General features: G+C 35.2%; 1 long non-coding RNA gene across 1 annotated transcript in view; it reads left to right on the forward strand.

Annotated features, from left to right (window-relative positions):
* Positions 1–23,720, forward strand: part of LOC110470852 (uncharacterized) — a 113,942-nt gene that overhangs the window by 66,517 nt on the left and 23,705 nt on the right. Inside the window, exons 7-8 of the long non-coding RNA XR_014954387.1 lie at positions 1–8,686; positions 10,239–10,364. The exon at positions 1–8,686 is cut by the window's left edge and continues 25,610 nt beyond it. This is a non-coding gene — a long non-coding RNA (uncharacterized LOC110470852). The remainder of the gene's footprint in view (positions 8,687–10,238; positions 10,365–23,720) is intronic.

Below are 23,720 nucleotides of genomic sequence, written 5' to 3' on the forward strand. Positions count from 1 at the left end.
AAACACTTCTAATGAAGGAATATAAAACTTTTCTCACTCATTTTTTTTGTTTTCTATGGGAAAGTTCATAAGGCTGGGATGACTTATTTGTTTTAATTGTATTGTTTATTTCTAAGAGACAGTGAGACCTTTACATCACAAGATGTTCTCCAGTAAGTTCAATACACAAAACTATGTGGGTGATGTTGAAGAAATGATTAATAATACTTGCTTGTCCCTGTTAATTACTTTATGTCTGAATAACAAAATGAAGACACTGGAAATACAAATCTCAGAAAATAATCTAATGGTCTCATGTTTTTTTTAGAAACCGTAGCTTTGGAGATATGTATTTTCCCATTATATTAGTAATTGGAAAAGTTATATTCTGTTAAAGAGGTGTCCTATACAATTGATGCCACCCTTGATCACAGTGCTCCCTATTGAAAAGCACATAAAGGTATTTCATAAAGCAAATTATTGCATCATGAGTTTTAACACTGGCACAATAAAGTGGTTGCCAAAACAGCTTTGTGAGTCCGTGCAGAAAGTATTCCACTTCAGGGCAACATTCAATTGATGTGCATCTGGCACCATAAGTGCAAAAAATGCATGTGAACATAAGTAAGCTTTAAGGGATTGTTTTGCTGTTCCCAGCTTACTCTTTCTATCAAAGGACTACTGCAGTAACTGGTCAGATTTGAATAGCAAAATTCCACTTAGGTGCTTGATAGAAAAGCATCATGTTCAGGAACTGGAACAGCATCACAAGCATTACAGCAGCACAACGGGGATCAAGAGCTGTATAATAAGGAGGCTTCACACAGCCAAAGAAGCACACATGACAGAGAAATACAGCTAGATAAAGTGGATCAGTGTTCTTTCAGCCAAAACTCTTACACTTCAGTTGAATTAGTTCACATTTAAGACTGCTTCAAATGAGAATATCCAGCTCTTTTTAACAAATTAATGTATAAAATGACTCTATGATTCTTTTATTTTGGATTATATGCTCCTGAAAAAACAGCAAAATGAACAGACTTGAGACTTCTGAAGACAAAATAAGGACTGAAACAATACTGTCATGATTCTTTTTTTTATAAAGCCACAAATGAGACATTTGGGAATGGAAAACTGTTTTGAGGGAACATTAAATTGGCCAAGAACAAATTGCTACAGAAAATGACATCCTTTTCTGAACATCCATTAGTTTCTGATAATCAGGAATTCTCGGATGCTTGAACATTCCATTAGTATGAAGCAGCGAGTTAATTGTAATAATTATCAGCAGTTTTAATTGTTTTGTTATAATGTATTTTGCAGTTTGTTTGACAGTGTGAAATCAATATGCACCTCTAGGAAAATTATCTAGTATAATAAAATTAGGCTCCATTATGCCTCCCAACCTTGGAATTAAAATTTGCACATAAATATGTATTTCTGTTTGTGTACATAGAAGAATTATATTCAATAAGTGGAGATGCATAAATAAATTGGACTTTGTTTTTAAAGTGGAAGATGGAGTCTCCTCTTAAGAATTCTTTCTAACTTTCAAGCCTTTAGTTTTCAGCCATGCAATCAGAGAACCACTGTTACGTATTTTCAACTTAACTGATTATTTTTTTATGCCTCAAGAAAGTATTTTATAGCATATAAACTATAGAGATTTTAGCAGTGGTTTCTAGAATATCTGTATTTATGTGGTGAGGTATGTGAAAGTTAATTGTAATGATGATTTCCAGATGGGGATCCCAAAGAACATAGAACCAATAAAAAATTAAATGTTACAACATCTAAGAGAAGGTCCTACTTGCAGTTATTACATCTAGTTTAACAAAATGTGAAAATTCTGGAAAATAGTTATTCAAATTTACATAACAGTTTTCAGTATGATGGAAACTAAACTCCAGACATTTGAATTCCTGTATTGCACTTTAAAGGCCAAATAACATTGACTCTTTCCTAACACCCTTGAAGTCATTGCCTGTAATTCCTCTATGTCCTATAGGATTTATACTATTCCTCAATATTGTAGTAGGGCATCTGATTCTGGAGAAGGATTCAGTTTATTGCATTTTGAAGAAGATGTGAAAAAGTTAGAGTGGAACAGAAAGAAGTCACAGGAAAAATTTAAGGAGCATAGAGAGATGTACTTCATTAGTATGTTCTCACAGTTTTATCTGTTAAAAGGAATATGTACATGCAGTTTGGTTACAGTATTTAAATATTGTTTTGTAAGAACACCCTGTATAGTTAAGGGCTTTTAAATTTAATTTTTAAAAAAGAAAAAAAAATAACCGTAGTTGTGACAAGAACCAATAGCAAGATGCTGTAGTTAGGGAAAAAAAAACAACAATTCTGGAAATAAACATTTGGATTTAGTAGTGATTTTAATGGGCATTTAACTGTTGGAATAAACTACCAAAATAAATGAAAAATTCTACATTTCTATATTTTTTCCAGATACCTTTTGAGAATATTTGGTTTAATCAAATGCAATTTACTGACTTTTGTAAAGGCATAAACAAGACAAAATGTAATGGTCTAAGTTAGAACGTTTTATGGTACATGAGATATCAGACAAAATAATCCAATGATGTCTTCTGGTTTTATGCTGTGATTATTACCCACACAATTTGCATCCTGCACATTGAAGTGTCTTGACAAGAGATGTCAGTTCCTGTCACTGTCGTGCAAGAGTTAAAAATATCTTTTTTTTTTTTTTTTTTTATTTGCTTGTGGAAAAAGACAGAAAGTGCTGCGAGTCATGGAGAGACTTGAGAGGGTCAGAAGCTTAGCTGGATTCCAAAGGAAGATAGGAAGTCTTCTCTCATTTCTCTATGAAGGCAGAAGTTGGGGAAGAGAAGAAATTAGTGAGGGGAAAAGATGACAGATGGGATGGAGGTGGGGAGCAGTGATACCAACCTGAAAAGATTTGTGATTGCTACACTAGGCAATAGATGAAACTTTGGAGCTAATTTTCTTCAGTCTCATTTACATGCTGAAACCTGAGGTAAGGGTCAGTGCATAGTCTAGCAAGGAATAATATGAAAATGTTTTCTGAAAACCTGGACCAGATCTCTATAAAGAGCACCTTCAGAATAAATTTGTTATGTAGTTTTCTTATTTGTATTGAAGAGGTTTTTTTTTGTTTTCTGGGCTTTTTTTTTTTTTTTTTTTTGTTTTATTTTGGGGTTTTGGGTGAATTTGTTTTTTTTTGGTTTCTTTTTTTGATTTTTGTCTGTGTGTACTGTTTATTTGTCATTTGATTTGTTTGGTTTATATTCTGTTGGTGGTGTTTGTTTCATTTTTGCCTCCTGTAGGCAAGTCTGCTTTGGCTTTTGTAGATATACGGGATTGCTCCTGAGCTGGAGAGAATGTTCTTCTGTCTCCTCTGCATGGAGCAGAGCAGCTGAGAACCTGTTCAGCACACCTTTGCAGAGTTGCCACAATATGTGCATACCAACAACATCCTTAGCTAAATGCCCGTTTCACAGTTCAATTTTTAGGGGTAAAATTTTAAGAAATAAATGTGAATACTGCCTCTCACTGCTTGTTTGGTCTGTGATCTATAAATAAAAAGAACTTTAACCTTTTGTAAGCTCAATGATAAGTTATTTGTTGGAGCAGCAATGTGCCAGCCCCTAGCTGATTCAGAAATGACAACTAAGGAGCAAGCAGACTATGCTTCATGTAAAATCCAATTGTAGTGCCATCATTATAAGGAAGATTTGAGAGCTCTGCTGTCTTTTCAGTAGCTATCGCTGCCTCTGTCAAGGGCTTCATCTGAATTCAGAACATATAACTTTATTTCCTTATAATGTCTAATGATGATTCATGGTTTTTGCTTTCCCCTGTCTTCGATTCCAACAATGCATGCTTTTATACCTGCTGTCTTAAATCCTTCTATTCGCTGTTCAGGACAACTTCTAAAGCAAGCACACTCAGCCTTCCAAAGGGAATTCAAAAGCTCCTGAGGATTGTTCCTTTTTTTAATACTGTCCCATGCTGTTTCAGCTATTCTGCCATTTTCTAGATTATAATTACTATTGTCATTGCTGACACAAGACATCTACTTGGGGAGTGCTCCAGAGAGAAGTGAGCTGCACCTCCTCACTCCCCTGAGTCCAGAAGGACAGATCCTTCTAATCTCTGCTGGTCCCAAAAGCAGGAGGCTTCTGGCTGTTCTTTAACCCTGACCTCTCGCCTTGCAGTAGATAAAGCTGAAGTCAAGTCACTGAGCTAACAGTTTATAAAATGTATTACCTTCTATTACCAAATTTTAAAAGCCTGAAGCAACTTTCTGAATTTTAGCACTGATGTTAGTTGTAACTTTTTTTTTAAACTATAGCTACTGATGGTTATTTCAAGTGACTTAACACATTTATTTTTATAAAGGCAGCTGGTACTATCTGCTTTCTCTGTCTCTCTCTTCCAGAACAGTGAGTTAGTGCTTACTTTTAACTGTGTTGGCTTTTGCTGAAATTATTTAAGACCCTCTCTCCTTTTTAATTTTTGAAACTACTGGGATGACACATCTAATATAGTCGCTTTATCTTTCTGAAAATAAGTTTATAAGACTGTGGCTTTGATTTTATTTCAAGCTGTTGCTGCTTTCCTCTGATAGGGAAAACCCACACTGATGCCACATTGTTTGGAAAAAATGGCAAAAATGCCTTCAGAAGGATGCTCAGAAGAAGAAGAGCTACATAAATGACACATCAGCCATTTGTACTCAGAGACTGGCTATGCCTCGTGCATACAACGTGCACACCGATGGATACAAAGGGAAAAAAAGAGAGTATGTTTGGGTGAAAACCAGTATTTTTCACTGAATGAATTTTGTTCCACTGATTTGTAGGGGTGAATTGATTATATATTCCTTCACAAGCTAGGTCTTTGTAGGAATATCCTGTGCTGGCACCATGCGATGACAGAACTGCTGCAGACTTGAAAGGACCTTCAGCGCTTTTTATTGCATGGTTAACAAGAACAGACAAGTTTCCTGCCCAGTCCCAAGAAATAGGCTACTACTTCAAAACCTTTCTCTGCAACTACATGGGAGCAGGGAGGATCTTCTTTGGTCTAGACCCGATGAACTAGTATAGCTCACCGAGGAGCAAGAATGAGCACCACGGGAGTTTAACAGTCTCACCAGGCTGCAGCAGATCCATTTATTTTTAGACTTCCGTGGCACAGCTGGAGCTGACAACTCCAGGAGTAGTAGTTCTGTCCAAGAAAAGTAGTGAGAGTGGTGCTCACAACCCATGCTATGAAAGCCATTAATAATAAAAAAATAGAGCACTGTAGGAAAAAAAAAAATATTTAAGGGATTCTTTCAGGATGGCTTGTGTACTGTCAGATTGGATGCAGAGTAAAATGTATGAGCAAGTTTCACTAACAAGGTATAAAATGTTCAGAATGTCATGAGAGTAATATCCAACCTGCCATTTCCAAGGGGGGCTGAAGTAAGAGAAAAACAAAATGCAGATGTGCCTTTCCAATTTCTTTTTGCTGTATTAAGAGTCCCTGTGGTATTTTAAAGTGCGTTTTCTGCATATTTTTGCATTAAAAATATTAGGTTATCACATCCTTGTGTATGCTTAAAGACGAACAATTTAGGAGACTTCACAGGAGACTGAAATTTCTGTACTCTTAATAAATCATCTGGGAGGGAAAAAGAACTCTTTGTGTGTGAAAGAAAAAAGATCTTTATACTTTCATAAAAGGGAGAGGCGGTTCTCCATCTTCTTACCTATGAGATCCTAAATAAAACTGAGACTGCTATATCTCAAAGTTAAAATGATCATTCAAACCACTTCATTTTAATTGGGAAAACTACAGGTTTTTGCTGCATCTCCACAATCAGGCATAATATTACTTTCCTTCATTTTATCTTTTTAGCAATTTTCCTCTTTTACCTTTCTCCCTTATACCATTATCAAGTATTATATGAACACACTATAGAATAGAATTTGAAAATGGCCATAAGTATTCACATAAACATGTGAAAAAACAATAACAGAGATTCTAATTCAAATCACAGTCTAATTCTCCTTATCATGACTCTAATCCTGCTCTGTAAAATCTGCTTCATTAATGTTGTTAGAAAGTTAAAAGGCTTCTCTACAGGTTTTGCCTGCTGGATTCAGTTCTCTCATACACAGTAGTTAAGATGTGACCAATGTGTTAATAAAATATTGTCAAATAAAAATATTGCAATAAAAAATTGTCAAAATTTTGATTTTCATGGGACTTGTGGAATAAAAGGAATGTGTGAAACCGGAGACTGAGGCTACTGATTTCATAATTTCTGACTAGTAACAGATAAACTCCTAGTTTGCTGAGGCATACAAAACACAGAAATATCATTGAAACACAATGTGAGATTGATATGTATTCTTTGTAGTCTCTGATAAGAAGATATAAGATGAAAAAAATTAAGTTAGTTTAAAAAAAACATTTATAAAGAAACATACTGATACCAAAGACATCTTAGAAATTAACTTAATATTTTCCTAAATTATATTTTTCAAGATAATTTCAACTCAAATATCTAAAATACCTTTTTCTTTCTTAGACACTGAAACCTTTACAAACTACAAAATTTTATTATGATATAATTACATTATAAAAGCAGTGCCCAAAACCTGTCTAATTTGTGGTTTGGTGTTCCTCCTCTTCTTGTTTTGAAACCAAGAAAGGAGGATTATGGGTCGATAAAAGTGGAAGTATATGGAAGAATATTTCATTGTGGTGAACTAATGTCAAGAACCATATTTTTCAGAAACACTACTTTTGTATGAAGGCCTTGCTAAAAGATTAAGAATCTTTTAGTATTCCTGATGTTTCATGTTTGTAATGAGCTGCAGCTGTTTTCCCACTGTAGCTTGTGTATTCTGTACTCCTATAAAATGAAAATAAGAGAAACATAATGTATTTTAATGCATATGTCTCTAATTGTTTTTCTTTTATAGAGATTTTTCTAGCTCATTGCTGTTACTGTGGTGTTTTACTACCTTTCAAGATTAAGAAAGAAGTCTACTACAGCATTTGCTATCAATATAGACTCTTCTCCCAGTTTGCCAGGAAAGAACATGTTATATACTTGTCTTTATGTGTCTGTCTCCCACAAATGCTAAATTTCTGTCCTTGAAACCAAAGTTTAAAAAAAACAAACCCCAAAAATAGTGGGATTTCCTTCTTAACCTTACATTTGTAGATTCTGTTATTTTTCTTGGCTTTTCTAGATATTAATTCCAAAGGCAATATTACCTTGCTGAGTAAGCACAGCAGTCACCCTTGAGGTAAATTAGCTTCTACATCCACAGGAAGCAAGCAAGAAAAAATAAGATTCTCAAGAAAACCAGTGAGTTGATCAAAAGAAAACTACTTACATGGTGAGCTTAAACAAGGCCTAACAAATCAAGTTTCAGCATCAGTACAAAGTAATGAAACCAACATTCTGGTAGCACAGTAGCATTTTAATCAAGGTGTGCATGGAAACAGGTATTTCGGCCCAACAACAGCCATCAAGGTTTTCGGATTCATAGAAGAGAAAAAGTTGATTGGCAGAGAAAGAGGGAGGAGGAAAGAAGAGACAGAGGAAGAGACAGAGACAGAGGAAGAGACAGAGATCCCTGCTGATAGCAGGTTACTGACTTCTTCCAGATCATCCATGTGATGTGTGATGCTTCATGCTGCCTTAAACCTGCAAATGTTATTGTTGTTATAAAATGAGTGGCTTCTTAGAGTTGAATCTTTCTATATTCAATCTAAACTTGGTGATATTGTAGCTTTCTTGGAAAGACCATGGTGTTTGTAAACATTTTGAAGCTGAGAAAGAACACAGCTGATTGTGTTTCAACAGAGGCAAACTGGAGGACTTTGAGTAACAGCAGCATTGAAGGATCGAGAGCAATAAGTAAATGGAGTCAGGAAGAGGTTTATAAATTTTCTTTAGACTTCTGTCTTCCATATACTAGCTAAAGTGAAAACTGATCTATGTTGTATGGATAACTGACTCTATATTTTACAGAAAATATAGAACTAAGTCTGTGAAAAGAGGTTTCTTTCAGTTTTTCAGTATGCTTAGTTAATCTTCGTTACAGCTAGCAATAGTAAGGAAAGACAAGGTGGTGCTGGGCTTTGGAGAAGATAAAGAAAAAAGTGCACTATCTCTTTCCAATAATTTAATTGCCTTTTCAAATATATCCTTTGTATCCTGTTATTTTGCATATGCCTGAACTTCCAAAATAGGCATAAATATGATTTGTTGAAACCAGTGATGTATACTTTTCTCAATAGGGTACTTGATTGGAAAAGATGTCTCTGAAAAGAGAGCTCTACTTTTTCCCATACAAAAAACCCCATAAGTCAGATCAATTTCTCTTTATTTCCATCTAGTACATAATGTAGTTGTTGGCCAAAATGAGCCAAAATTATAATTTCAGAGCATAAGTCCATTAACATATGTAGAAGTAAAGAACCCAGAATGTAGATGGACCTAACTGATGTATAAAAAAATTCCCATAATCTCTTCAGTTTTTGAGATTGTACCGATACCACAGGTGTTTTGATGGCAAACATTGCTGAGCTCTCTGGTTTTTTTATTCTTCGTAGTCAGCATATTGTCAGTCAGAGCTTCCATGTCAGCCACCTTGGGAAGGAAGCAGCAGCAGATACACTGAAAAGACCCTTCTTTCTGGTAAGAAAAACTTTAGATCTGCTACTATTCCTTGCCATAAAATTTCTCTCTGTCTCTGAAACTAGAGAGAATGCTTGAGACCAACAGCAATTTTCAAAAAGTGACTGCTGGAGAAACACATCAACTGCTGGCTGTTCAGAGCGAACAGAATTGGAATAAAAAAGGTATGCAGTTGTATTTGTGGCAGCACTTGAGAAAGCATAGTATTAGTGAAATAAATAAATTAGTAAATAAACATTAAAAGAAAAAAAGCCCTTAATTGAAGAGAAATACAAACAGAGTATTAAAGCTGTCATTAGAAGACACCAGATATATCTGACAAAAGAAGGACTTGTGTTAGCAATCTCTTTTGGAGACCGGCTGCTAGGAATAGATGGATCACTGTCTCATCCAGTGTAACACTTCCTCTGTTCCTTTTTTAAATGCTATTTTTAAAACTAAGATAAACTGTATTTAAATGCAGGAAGTAGACCATGGAGAAACAACAGTCTGTTATAAGAGATTAACAAATATCCTTTTTTTTTTTTTTTTTTTTTTTTTTGTGAACATGTCTTTTCCTGTTCAAGAAGAGTTATTTTGGTGACCAAAATGCATTTAATCCCTTCCAAGCTGAATCTTGACTCTGCCTCAGTAAACATTAAAAACTGTAATTTATTATGATTTGTTGATGTCATCAGGACATTTTCCATAAAGGAGGAATAATTTTGTCAAATAAACAAGAAATGTGTTTTCCCTCAAGATGTAGGCTTATGCTACTGCTGTACTTCTGCTTGCTTCGGATAGTCTATATTTTCTATTTCAGTCTAAAGGTACTTTTGCTACTACCGTAGCTGCACAGGTCTTCTAACAGGCCTAGCAATCAAATTTCTTTTAGCTCCTCTGCAGGCAATGTCAGAAGAAAAATACTGGCCACTGAGGGTACTATAACTTCTTTGCATTTTGTCTATGTTGAGACACTTGTAATTGAATCAAAGGTGACATTGACTATTATGCATCATGATTTAGGATTCAGGTTATTGGTCAATTTATGATTCTTTGAAAGGGGAGCTCTGTAATGAAGTCACAATTAAAATCCAACTTCTTTTGTAAGTCAGTGGGAATTACATATCCAAATGTCTTCTGTGCCTTTGAAAATCTCTTCATAAGTTTATAAATTTGATCACAACAGTCCCTTCTGGCCCTCTAGTCTATGAATCTCTTAAACTTCCTACCATGGGAATTAAACTAATTTTCAGCTCATAGATTGGTTATGCTGAGATCCACTTCATTTACTTACTGATGGGATTTATTTTTCCCTGTTTTATGCTGAAGGAAATATAAAACCCTCTTATAATTCATGGTAGTTGTTGCTAAATTTGTTTGCCAGTTTATTTTGGGAGGTAGATGACCATTTCTATACGTGTTGTTTAAAGCAAACAACATGGTTTAAAATAAATAGTTACTGTTTTTATTATGTGTTTTCAATATTATTTCAACATGTAATCAGCAAAAAGAGAAAGTAAGCACACTGCAGGGCTAGAAGAGAAACCTCACTTATATTTTCCTTCCCCAGTGATGCATGGATGAGAAGACATTATGGATTCATACACGATTTCTATATCCCAGGAGAACTGCAAAGTGACTTTCTTCTTTCTCTGTAAGTCTTTCTCATGAAACAACAATGTGAGACAAAGAACGGGTAAGTCAAAATTTTTATGTACCTCTCTTCCTTTGTCCTTTAAAAGAACCTTGAAAAATATTAGATTTTTTTTCCTATAAGCTTAGGGTCCCCATGAAGAATGAATCTTGCTTCTCAACGTAACAGAAAACTGTTTTCCAACAGCATGTGGTGGACTAACAAAACTAATCCCTGAAAACCCTGCAATTCACATATGTTCGGCTCACCCCCATTGTTGCAATATTACAAGACATGGTGATGAAAAGAAGTTGGATGTATCTGAAATATAAGCAGTTGCTTATTTGTTTTTAATTCCTAACTCTGCTTCTTTCTAACCCTTCTTGCTTTGAACATTTGTACATCATGAGAATAACTCTGAGTTCATCCATTTAGTGAGGTTACCATCCTCTTATTGATAATCACTTCTTGCTCCAAATTAATCTTCGCAGGAATCTTTACAATTCACAAGAATATATTTTTACTGATTAAAAAAAAAAAAGCTTTACTGTGTTTTGGAAACCTGTTTCCCTGTAAATATAAACATCAGTAAGTCCATTAGGAGACATTTCAATGTTTTCAGAATTTCACTGTTATAAAAATTTCAGTGTAAACTCCTTTGCATCTTGTTTGTCAGCTGCATACTTTTATAATATATTGAGAGGCAACTGGACTGACAGAAGGTAGAGAGTTTTCTTTAGCATCAACCATAATAATCATGGGACCAAAATCTAGACTAGCCTTCATTCTGCTCTGCCTAGAAAGATCTGGCAACACTCTTAGTTCCAGCTTCTTGGGAAGGCACTACAGGCCCAGTTCAGTTGCCTAAACAAAACTCTATAGGGCCAGCTGAGACACCTTATAGTGCCTTACTTGCCCTCCAGCAGGCACAGGCTTTGAGTGTCGTGTATTCTGCCTTTGCATGAGCTCTCAGACATTCTGGTTGTTTCAGTGGAACCAATCACCTCTGTGTCAGCAGCTGAAATAAGGATTTTGTTCCAGGCTGTGTCTAAGACTGCTCAGCTGCCTAGTAGCTCGGTGTTCATCTCATGCTAAAGTTGTCACCTTCATTTCCACTCACCATGTTGAAGTCCAAGAAGTCAGGAAAATAGAGAAAGATGATTTAGAGGCAGGCAAAAACAAATTAATTTTTTTAAAGTAAAAATCATAGAAAAAAATTATAAATTAATTTCCATGAAAAATAAAATTGAGACCTGCTAGTATATCTTCCTTCAGCTCTTCAATTTCCTGTTTTTTTTTAGCTGAGGCATTGCTACTTAAAAGGAAGCCTGGTTGAATGACAAGTTCACAGAATCTTAGAATGCTTAAGTCATGTTAGAAAAAGTATATAAAAATTAAATTGTTTTTCATCTTCCCCATCACTTATATGTAACTCCCAAGTAAAGAATTACTTTGGGTACAATTCAGTGGCCTTAACAAAGCATGTGGTTCTGTTTCAGGTTTTCTGTATCTCATACATTCATGTGGGGCTGACAGATCTGACACAGTGGGGTTCAGCCTTTGTTCTGGAGTGACAGATGATCTGGTGCATTGTGAAAGCATACCAAAAGTGATATTGTTTAACTCCAGTTAGGCAACCAAATCACACCTTTTTAGGATGGAGATAATGTGTGAAGTCAGGAGAAAAACTTTCACTGATTTCCATGAAAGAGGATTTTTTTTTTTGTCGTAACCCTGTGGTTATGATAGCTGCAAAATATTAATGATAACCTCCTATCAGAAGTCTGGAAGAGCATAATTGATATGGAACTTTTCCTCTTCCAAATATTAGCAACACAAGACATTTTGCTGACTTTTAAGAAAGTTGAAGAAGGACATACATGTCAGTCTTAAGAATATCTGTTACCTGTGAAAAACATAATTGAGATTTATTAAGATCCTTGTGTACTCACAAAAGATGTGCTATAAACTCTGCTTGCATGACAAAAGCAATCACGTTTACCTGCATAAAAATATAGTGGCATCTGTATTGGTTCAAGTTTGATTAGTTGTCTTAGGAAGTTTTCTATTTCAATAATTTTCCTGTGGTAAAACAGTTGCTAGTAAAATCACATCATTATTTAAGCAGAGCTCTCTTTTTGATAATTTGAACACTAATTAAACTCACTACTTGAATTATAAAACTTTCTTAAGAAATGGCACGCTTAAGAATGACTGCCCATGAATGTAATTGTTTTTGTGAATTGTTCAATTTTTTTTGCATGACAGCTTGGCAAAAGGAATTCATGCTACCACACCACAATTTATTTTGCTTTGATATGATAGGAGTTTGAGCATGATTTTGCTTATATGAAGTGACATTTGATTCAGTCTGCCCTGAAATGGTCCAGCAGCACTCCAGTTAAAAGTTAATATATATGACAATTTCAAGTGGATTGCTTGATACTAGTAAGTATTTTGTCATACTAGAACTTATCCTGATGGAAAAGCTGGGAAATGTGTCACAAAAAGAACAATGCTGAAGTAGATTGTTTGCTTCCTTAAAAAGTAAAGAGGCATCACATTGCTGTCTGCCAATAAGCTATGCATTTCTTTTAAGGAATTACTCTGCTAATAAAATGGCAATCAGTTCTGAGAATTAATTTCAACATAGGCATTAGGAAGTCCTAGAAACCTTTTAACGTTCCGAGGAAAACATCACTGAGGCAACTACCAAAGAAGTATACTGCAGTGGTTAGGATGGCATCAAATAAAAGAGAAGGGTGAAAAGAGAAAACACATGAACTTTCAGTACAGAATTGTGATGCTGAGAACAAAATTAATCAAGACACCAAAGGACGATGAGAGAAGAAATTCTTTAATCTTTAATTGCCTATACACCAGTGATAGGAGCTTGGGTAATAAACAAGCATAATTGGAATTGCTTATTTATGAGCATAAACACAACCTCATTGGTATAACAGAAACCTGAGGGGATGGTTCACATGACTAGAATTTTAAAATCACCATTTATGCATCTTTTAGGAAATATCATTTAGGCAAAATAGTAAGGGGAGGAGCATTTTTTCTTATAAAACCCCAAAAGACAGTTCTATCATTTTTTGAGTTAGAAATAACTTTGGGAGGAAAAAAAGGAAGAATGGTATCCAGTGTTTATATTAGTAAACTTGGGAAAAAGTAGCATCTACAAATCCATGCTCCTAGTCAGTTATGCAGATAGAGCAAATTTACAAACTCCAGGTTGTCAAATTACACTGTAAAATGGATAGCTGGATCATTAACTACTTATAAAATTCAGGAAAAATTAAAAATCTGAAATGGTTCTCTGTGGTCTGGTTAGTTCATACTTCATGGCATAAAGCAGAAACCAAGACTACCATTGATAAAATACCTCTGCAATTTCTTGTTATTATGTAAGTCAATTCTCAAATGTCCTCTCAAAAGTCTTGATGATAAAAAAGAAAGGAATCAGGGAAGTGCCACTGGTCTGCATAAACACAGCTAAAGGCCACTGCAAAGCAAAAAGCTCCTGATAATAAGGTTATTTATCTTACAAAGTGAAAGATTAAGAATGACTCTATGATGGCTTATTAAAAAATTTTAAAAAAAGACATTAAAAGAGAGCTTATCAACACATAAGGAGAGTTTATGTTCCAGTGTTCAGTGCTTGTTTTGGGTAAAATATGTTTAATCTACACTGTGTGTAGTTAGTTCCTGGAAGAGCTTAGCACAGAACCCTCTAGGTTTTTTTTGCCACTGGAAGGAAGACTGTGACCCCAGAAGTGGAGCAGCTGGGAAACTACTGTGTTACATTTCATGCACTTTGTCATGGTGCCATGACAACATTGGTCTTTGCTGTCTCTGATTTGTAATTTTTTTCTCTTTGTCAGAAGCATTTCTCTTAGAAAAGCAAACCACACCAAATGCTATTGAGTATTGGCTGCATAATGAAGATAATCTCTGGATAGTTTTAACTAGGGTACAAAGCAATGGGTGTGATGTAGTTTGATAAGGAAGATAGTAAAGTCCTCACCCATCTGCTTGAATATTAGGTAACAAATTCTATCAATCAGCATTATCTATGTTATACAGAATTCATACTTTTTCTATATGAGGCAAAATTTTTGTCACCTGCTGTAAATTTTAGAGTGACAAGAGGGTAATGAGACAAAGTGCCAAGCTGAAAATCAAATTGCTGTACATTGTGTAAAGTGCCTGCAAACTGTTACTGCTCAAAGACTTTCATGAGTTTAAACCAATTGTGTCCTTAAGCTGTAGTATTTAAATACCAGAGCCTCAATTCAGGGTGAGTAAGCTTGTCTGGGCTGTACATCTCTTAACACACACAAAAAAAAAGTCTTCTAGGTCATATTATGGTTGGGAAATTTTTTTTTTCTGCAGTCATGTCTTTAGAAAGAAAACTCTTGAGATATTTCTCGTTATTTAAATTATTTTTTTTTCTCCTGCGATTATAAAATCTTCTGGGTATATAAAATGATAATGGTAGTGTAGTAAAAGGGATTATAACTCCTCAGAACTGCTCATATACATTAGAAATAATATGAAATGTAATAAAGAATAATTAGCAACTAGACATGAAGGTTCTGTCTGATTGATCTGATAACCTAGCTATTGACACAAGGAAATGTGTCTCAGTATCTGAATATATGTGGGAGGCAGAAAACCTTCTAAACCTAAAAAAGTTTAATTCTAAATTATTTTAAAATTTAGCACACATTAAGATAAAATCTTAATCATACCGTTTTTTAACAAAACATTCATTCTAGATCCTCTAGATGTGACTCTTAAATTTGACCAGTATAAAATTCCTTTATTTACCCAAATTATTTCATTGTGTCTAATTGAGGTTCCTTCCTGGGTGTGATATTAGACTGCAGATTGCAGGAAAGCTGGTGCATCACAAAATGAGTACATTATTCTGGTTTTCAAGTGGCCTGTGCTGCACAGACACAAAAGAAATGAATTAATTTAAGTGAAGATTGTTCCCATTACCCTTACTATTTGGGAAATTCAGCACATAAAAAGCATTTTAGTCACTTAAAATAAACTACATATCGCCTTTAACTCACATCTTTGTTTCATTAGTAAAAATATAAATTGTTTTTTACACACAAAGCACAGAATGATACCCTCAAAAGTTTGAATGCTGTTCCCAGAACAAATACAAACACAATGCAGCCTTTGTCACATAAAATGAATGTAGCTTATCTAATCACAGTTGTATATCAAAAGGACAAAAAATATGGTGACTTGTTCTCCTTGGAATAGTGTCTCTAAGTATTTGTTGTGTGCTCTACATCTGTTACATGACAGGTTGTTAATGCCGTGTGTGTTCATTAAAGGTAAAGTGCCTCCTGTGTGTAATAGTCCTTAAATCTGTCTCTGAAATCCCTACTTGAGCAACCATGATACGTTTTACCAGATTAGGTCCTCTGGGAAGTCCAAAGAATGACTAGTAGTTGTTCTGTTCTCAATCAATTTTTCTATCAATGGTAACCATCGCTCACTTATTTTAAGTCACATAAAAATATTCATTGAAGAGTTATTCAAACAAAAGACAGTAGAACAATCAGACCTGATACAAGTAATTAAACATTATCCAATACAGCCTCACAGATTTCTGTCATCATCTTTGCTTTAACAGGCCTTAGGCATATTCATAATGTAAAAGAATGTTCTTTATTTTATTTCCTATTGTATTGGTCTATCTGTCTACCAATGGAATTGCATTATCATGGGAAATTAGCTGTGTGCAAAACATGAATAATCTAGCCTTCAACTTTTTTCTTCATCTTTTCCAAATGAATTTCACCTTCATCTGTTTCACTGACTGAAGGCACTAGTAGCCTATTCTTTAGCTTGGTCAAGGAAGTGCTCAAAATTCTTTTCTTCTTCCTTTTAATCTTGATGATTTCTATCATCTATGCTTTTGCACTTGTCTGTGCTTATCAGCCCTTTCCTCAGGGGTTACTGGTTTTGGACTCCAAGGCGTCCAGTACTACTGCCATGAAACTACCCCCTTACTCTGGAATCTCTGCTTCTTAGTTTGAACTTCTGCTAAAACTGTGAAAAGTCAAAATCAAAAATGCCAACCAAAGTCTAGAGCAATGGGCTTCCTTGAAATAGAAAGGATTTACTTAGCTAGAAAAAAAAAAGATTTTGTATGGAATTGCTCAAAAGATGCACAGTTTAGCTGTGGTGAAATTGGATTTTAACAAAGCATCCAAATTAAATGTCATTAAATCTTAACAAATTTAGATTCATAAAAATTATTTTTTATAAGCTGAGGGAAAATGAAATAAACAAGAGATAGTAAGGATAAACATTTCAAGGATTTGCATTCTTTCAGTCACAGTTATAAGTGCAGAAACAATGAGGGCTTTGGTAAAACAGAAAGGAAGTTTAAAAGAAAGGAACTTCCAATTTGCTGAACCAGATTGTTTTGACTAAACAAAGCCAAATGTAATGGATAAAAATAGTACTGAAGTTTCGTCATGGGTGTTAGTGGGTTTAAGATATAATACCAAGGGAAAAAAATCTTTTTTTATAGTCTTGTAAGGCAAGTGGTTGCACTCAGAGCAGGTGCCCAGTGGAAGTGGGGGCTGCAGGGTGGCCTTTGTGGGTAGTGGCCAAGGCTGGCCCATACTGGGCACAGCCAGATCCAGACATCCCCAGCTGAGCCGCCACAGGGCACGGCTGAGTCTGCAGCCGTGGAGCTGGAGTCTTAAAAATGCACCCTGTGGAACAAGGCTGGATCCACTGATACAAATAATGGTTAGAATATTCCTTGATTTTTTTCACATCTAACTAGGATGTTCCATAAGAACTGTTGTATTGGTTGCCTTTTGCTTTGTCATTGGCAGAGAGCAGTGGGAATGCAATTGGAAGAGAATGCTCATGGTACTATGTGCTGTACACAGCCTAAATCAAACATTCAGTTTTTATCTGCTGGAGTGGAAAGAAAATGGAGTTTTCACCTTGTAAGAAATTAATTTCCAACACTAAGGTCTCTTTCATGGAGACTGCTGAGGTGCAGTTGTTAGTGCTATGGTGCTGTCAATATTCATTAATTGTCACAGTGTCATGAGGAGCATGAAATAATCAAAAGGGGAATTCATGTAAAAGCAGAATTACTTGCATTTTTTCTTTTCTTGAACCTACCCACCAAATCCTGCCTTGGTGAAGCCAGTATTTCTCTTTAAATCTCTTTGACTAAGGAAAAGTAAAAGTCACTTTCAAGTGACAAGTTTACACAACTTGTTAAAAAGGTTTTCTTCCTCCCAAAAATCAAAGATTGCATATGTGTAGATATACAACATTATTATAAAACTGCATCTTGACATATTAATATTACTTTATTTATTGTTTATTTCTGATGGCTGGGGTCAAAACAATAGAAATACTTGATGTTTCAGATTATAAAAATTTATATGTAGAAATAAGTCAAGACAACTCCTACAGATGCCATTATTTGAGTGTATGCTTTAGATTAGCTTGTGTCTGTGTTATCTTGAAACAGTCCAGCCTTAGGGGTGTAAATGTGCTAATGTCCCCCAGTTCAAGGTGTTCAACAGGGAGAGATAGGTTCCACTGGAGGGCAAGGAAAAATCTAAAATCAGATTCAGTATTATTCCTCCTCTGATGATTATTGAATCCTCTTCTGAATTGCCTGTAGAGATGCTTCCATCTCTCCATTAGCTGCAGAAAGAGACTTGGGAGATTAATTCTCCTGTGCTAAATTTCATTTTTTGAAGCACTGCTCTCTATGATTGGTTCAAGTCATCTCAATAGGAACTGCAAGACTTCTGCCCATTTCTGTAGACTTTGGACACATTCATTTCTTGTCAAGGAAAGAGGGCATTCATCTAGAAATTGGGATGTTTTGATTTTTTCTAGGACAAAATTGTCCTAATATTTTAAAAATGACAAAGAGAATATTAAAGAAATAATATGCTGTAGTGAACAGTATTGCACTGCCCCTCTTGACCTATAACAGAATAATATTCAGATGAAAAATAAGTGAATAGAAATAAAGGAAATAAAATACAATTCTTCCCTACATGAAAGATTCCAAATTAATGGATAAATTAACATTTAATAAGAAATGCCAAATATTTTATCAATTTTTGTGAATGAAATGTTTAAAACAGGTTTCCAAAAATTTTGCAACAAAAATCTCTCTTGAAACCAAGCTAATCACATTTGGCTTTTAATAAGGAAAAACTTATGCTGGTTAGCTGTAGTTGTCCAATTCTTCAAAAGACCTCTGGTGGATCTCTAAGATTTAATAATTATTTCTACATTGCTTAATAGATGATTGCCAGGGAATTAAATTTAGCTCTGGGATTACATGTGAATATATTAAAACTATGCTATTAAGAGTTACTCTGTTAGGGTATAGAAGCACCCACTCTACATAGCACCTGGTTGTCAGTCTCCTCTCTGTGTAAATTGTCCTTTACAATTATTATTTAATAGTATGATATTTAGGGTACATGTAGCCTGCCAAGTTTCTAGGGTGCCCTCCACTGGTCAGTTTGTTGAGACAAGACCTACATGGGGAAAAAATGATGGAAGAATATTTATAATAACCTGGAGATATGCATAACAGAGGACAGGTGACATTTTGGCTGGTGTAAGGAGCTTAAGCTTCTGAAGCTCAGACATACCATGACCTCAGCCCTACTTCTGCAATATTCAAAAAACTATTATACCTTTGTTTCTGTAAAGCTGGGTTTTATTATGACACAAACAAACAGGTATGAGGGAGCTAATAGCAAAAGTCAGATCTGTTAGAAATTAAAAATTAAAATATAAATTGCAAACAAATCTCCTTCCTGACCCTTGTCCTTGCAGGGTAGATTCTTTCCTTGAGGTTTACTTTTTAATCCATCTTCTGTTTTACAGGAAAGCATACAGAATACTTAATATTACTTTGCTTCTATCACCCCTAAATTTGTCCCAAGTCATTCCATAATCTTATTGGAGGTGGCTTGCAAGATCTCCACTGACCCTCCACCTCCTCTGAAATGGGACTGTGGCCCTCTCAGGAAAAAATCTGCGACGCAAAGTAAACTCTTTTTTTTTTTTTTTTTTCTGAGGTTGAATAATACTAGTTTGTGACTAACTATTATTTCCTACAATTTTTTTGTCAGGATGATAAAAATAGGAAAGTGGTATCATTATAAGCAAAACCTGTGATAAATAATTGAATCTTACTGAGATATTCATTTTAATAACATTTGTTCTGACTGCCTATGAAAAGCATAATGACTTCCAATGAGCTAAGCCCTTTAAAACTTTCTTCAAGACCTGGAGTATAATTCAAACAGAATAAGTCTAGAATATTTTTTGATACTTAAAACTTATATAGTTACTTTTATCATAAATCTGCTTGAAGTCAAAATTAGCACTAAGATGATTTAGAGAACAGCAGAGGAAAAAAGCCTGTGCTTTTTCAAATTTGGTTGACACCGAAACATTCCCTCCACATTTAAAAATAATACCAGACTGGGGGCAGACAACATATATTTGATCATATTCGGAAGTAGTGTAGTTAGCATAAAAAATATGTGCTAAAATCTGCACCCAACTAGTACATGATAATTTTAAAAGGGAGTATTGTTTTCTTTTTATTGAAGGAATATTATAATTTCACATTTTTTGAAAGGGAGATAGTCACATAATCATACAATATGAATACAGAACTCTCCACTTTCCCAGTTTTTATTGATTAGAAACAAACCAAATAATAAAAATTTAAGTATCATCAGGCATTGTCACCTATTGGGTTCATTTAAGACGACAGGCTAAAAAAAGAGTAACAATTTTGAAACAGGTTTTTCATCTTGCCAGAAAGCCTAGAATAGAAATATATAGAACTATGCAAGCATAAAGGTTTCATTTATCTCTGCCATTAACAGGAGATACAGTGCCAGATTACTTGCCAAAATGTCTAATTATTTAATTAACTAATATGAGCATCACTGTAAGAAGTGTATCTGAGGGAAGTCCTTTAGTGTTCATTGGTTTATATAGTTAAGTGTTGGATTTATTGTAGGTAGTCACACTCAATGAGTCTTGAAGAAAGGATATTCCAAACAACAGTCACTTGAACATTTGATATACTGATGAAAAAATACTGATTAAAAAAATTGATGTTTCAATAGCTGGTTTGCTGAATGTGTTTCTACACTGGTAAACAAGGCATATCAGCCTCATTTTCCCTGCTGTAGCATTTTGGTATAATTAATTTTTTCTGTTAGTTCTCTTCAAGAAGATTATTACATTTCTCTGTCAACTGTTTTTTTTCTTAAATATAATTAGACCTAAACCTTTCAGGGATCATTTTATAAAATTTGATAGTTTAAATGAGAGACATTGTCCTTTGCAAATTCATATGTTTTCATTAGATTAAAAGGCTTCCCATTATAACATTTCATTTAAATTTATATGAGATTTCTGATATGTAATTCCATGCTTCACAATATTCGATTTCTTCTGCAATATTATCCAAACACTGTTGCTTTTTCATTACATTTAGTGTTACATTTCCCTCCTTTGGTGCTGTTATGCTAGAGGAGATGATAATTAAAACTATACAACTTTAGCTTTTTTCCACAGAAAAAGATATTTTTACAGGCACCAGAAAAATAATCACTAATAGCTTCACTAAACCTTTAAATGCAGTTCTAATGAGACAAATTCTGTACTGAATTCGATGCTGGTGCATGATGCAATTTCTTTTTCTTTAATCTATAAAAGTTAAGGTACTGGATAATACTATTAACCCCAACCTGAAATAACAGCAGCAATTGTTTCTGTTTGTTTGTGTTTGTTTGGGGTGTTTTGTTTGTTTTGTTCTGATCAAAGACAAAAGATTTGGATTTGAATACGAACCTGAATGTATTAGGAAATTATTTGCTGGCTGCAGTGCAGTTCTGGTGAGCCTGGTTATGGGAGAGACACACATTAAGGGTTTGCTACTCAGAGAAACCCACACTTGGGCAAGGAAATGTCACTCTTGAAACACTTTGTCTCTGTTACATGGAAATGAAACACCTGCACTGTACACCTAACTGGATATCCTTTTAAGTTCATCCTTGTGATTGAAGTGTTCTGCTTCTGCTTGTTCTTTAAACTTGAAGTGAGGGAGGTGGCCACAGCCTCCCTGCTGTGCTTCTGGGAAAGGCAAAACCCTCTTCTCAAACAGATTGCTGACTTAAAGTGTTAAAGTACATTTCACTGATAACACTGAAATATGGCCTTGTGCTTTGAGGGCAAGATTGTCAATCAGGAGAAACAAAACGGGAGATATTTAGATTATCTGAATTTATTTTGGAAAATAAATTGTTTATGATAGTTAAGCACAGAGACATAGGTCCATAGGTTCTTTTGAAGAATATGCTTCACCCTCCCCATTCCTGCAAATCCCCAGGCATTTTCTGCCTACAATGACAAGAGATAATATTAAAAAAATACATAAGCAGGAGTCAGCTGCTTGAGCAGACTAGTTACTTTGAGAATCTGAAAATAGAGAGGAGGCCTTAACCCCCAAGAGTTGAACATGGTCAGACATCATATTCCAGAACACAGGGAGGCAGTGATTTCCCACTGGAAATCCCTCTGATATCAGATTGTCAGTTATAAACTTTGTAGAATTAAGTACTTATGGCCAGCTCTTCTCCTGGGAGGCAGGCAAAGACTTCCCTGACATCTATGGATAGTCAAGACAGTAGTCACTGGGACAAGGTTGTGCCTCATCTTGCAGTCCCAGTGGCATAGCTTAGAACAGAAACATAAATCCAGGTTTCCTACAGCCCAAGTTAAAAAAACCAAAATGCCATAAAGCAACAGTCTGAAGGAATTAATAATTTCATTACTCTAGCTCAAAAAAAAAATAATTGCATATACAAAAACACCACCCCAAACACCAAACCCCACAATGCACAAAAGAATCTGACTTTGCATATCCCATATGAGATCTTAACCCACCAAGTGAAAAATCAATAATTTTTTTTCTATTTTCTGCCCAATTGATTCATTAGATTCAATACCTTATTCCTCCAGGGAGTTGATGAGAAGTCTTCCTAAGTGTAGGAGACACCAAGTGCTGTGAAGCACTCAGCAAGATCTGCAGAGTGTGTCCCTGTGACTGTACCATAAATGTAGATACTAGAGAGATATGAGGTATTTACAACACAAGAGAGTATCTGAGTGTTGAATCTGTAGTTCAGTAACTCTAGGCACTCTGATTAGACATTAAGACATTAGACATTAAGTCACAATTAGATGCTCAAATTTCTGTATGAATTTATCTGGGTGGATCAGGAGTTTCCAATAAGTCTAGGTGGAAAAGAAACAAGTTTAAATGGTATTCAATTCAACTCTGTTCTGGAGTCACTTTTTGAAAACGTAATCTGATCAAATCAGCCAACTGTCTGCAAAGGGAAAGGTAGTTCCAAATGCTCTTAAAGTGCTTGTGTATCTTACAAATGGGAAGCACATTCATTTCATACTTGGGCTGCTGCTTTTCAGCATGGTCAGTTTGCAAATACACTTGAGGGATGCATCTCCCTTCAGGATTCACTGAAGGTAGCTGACATGCACACGGACACTGAGATGATTGTACTTGCCTGGTAACTTTCCCATATAGAGACAGTGAAGGAAAAAAAGTATATCTTGTCAAGATCATCTGGGGGTTATTTTGGTATGTGTAGCCCTCTGTAGAGATGTAAATGATGGTGCAAGTTGCAAGGTTTTATAGAGACATAAAATGTGTTTAAAAACCAAAGCAAATAATATGAAAGTGTCAGGCTGTAGTGAAGAATAGTTCCTGCTCTAAGGGACAATCTGAAGACTTGAAATAACTTCTGATAAGGTCTGACACAGTCATCACAGTCCTATACAGTAAAATCACTGTCAGTACCAGCTGTTCAGCTGCAGGTAAGGCTGAAAGGTTCTGCATTTCTCATCTTCTCCTTGTTCCAAGAGAAATGTTTATAAAAATACTGCTTCCTCTTCAAACCCATAGAATGAACATTCTTGCCTCAAAGGTCTTTTATTTATCTCACTATTGTATTGCTCCAGGATGCTCTTCAGAGCATTTCTTTCTTCCCTTTAAGAAATTTTTACGTTGTGCCTGCAGAGCAGAATCAGCTGCCAGGAAGTGAGCTCTTTTATTTTCACAATCATGAACAGCAACAACCCACAACTGTCACTCTCCTGTATCTTTTTGGCCACTGCTGCAGGAGTGAAGGCAAGGAGGAACAGGACATGGCATGAATTCTGTATGCACTAACCAGGACCAGCATGCTGGCATGACATCTTGGTGAATGCCTCTCCTCCATAAAGCTGCTGTGCTCTCTTGTGTAAACACAGCAGGCAGTTTTGGTCTGC

The sequence above is a fragment of the Lonchura striata genome, chromosome 1 (genome assembly GCF_050655825.1).
Source record: "Lonchura striata isolate lonStrDom1 chromosome 1, ASM5065582v1, whole genome shotgun sequence".
NCBI classification, from domain to species: Eukaryota; Metazoa; Chordata; class Aves; order Passeriformes; family Estrildidae; genus Lonchura; species Lonchura striata.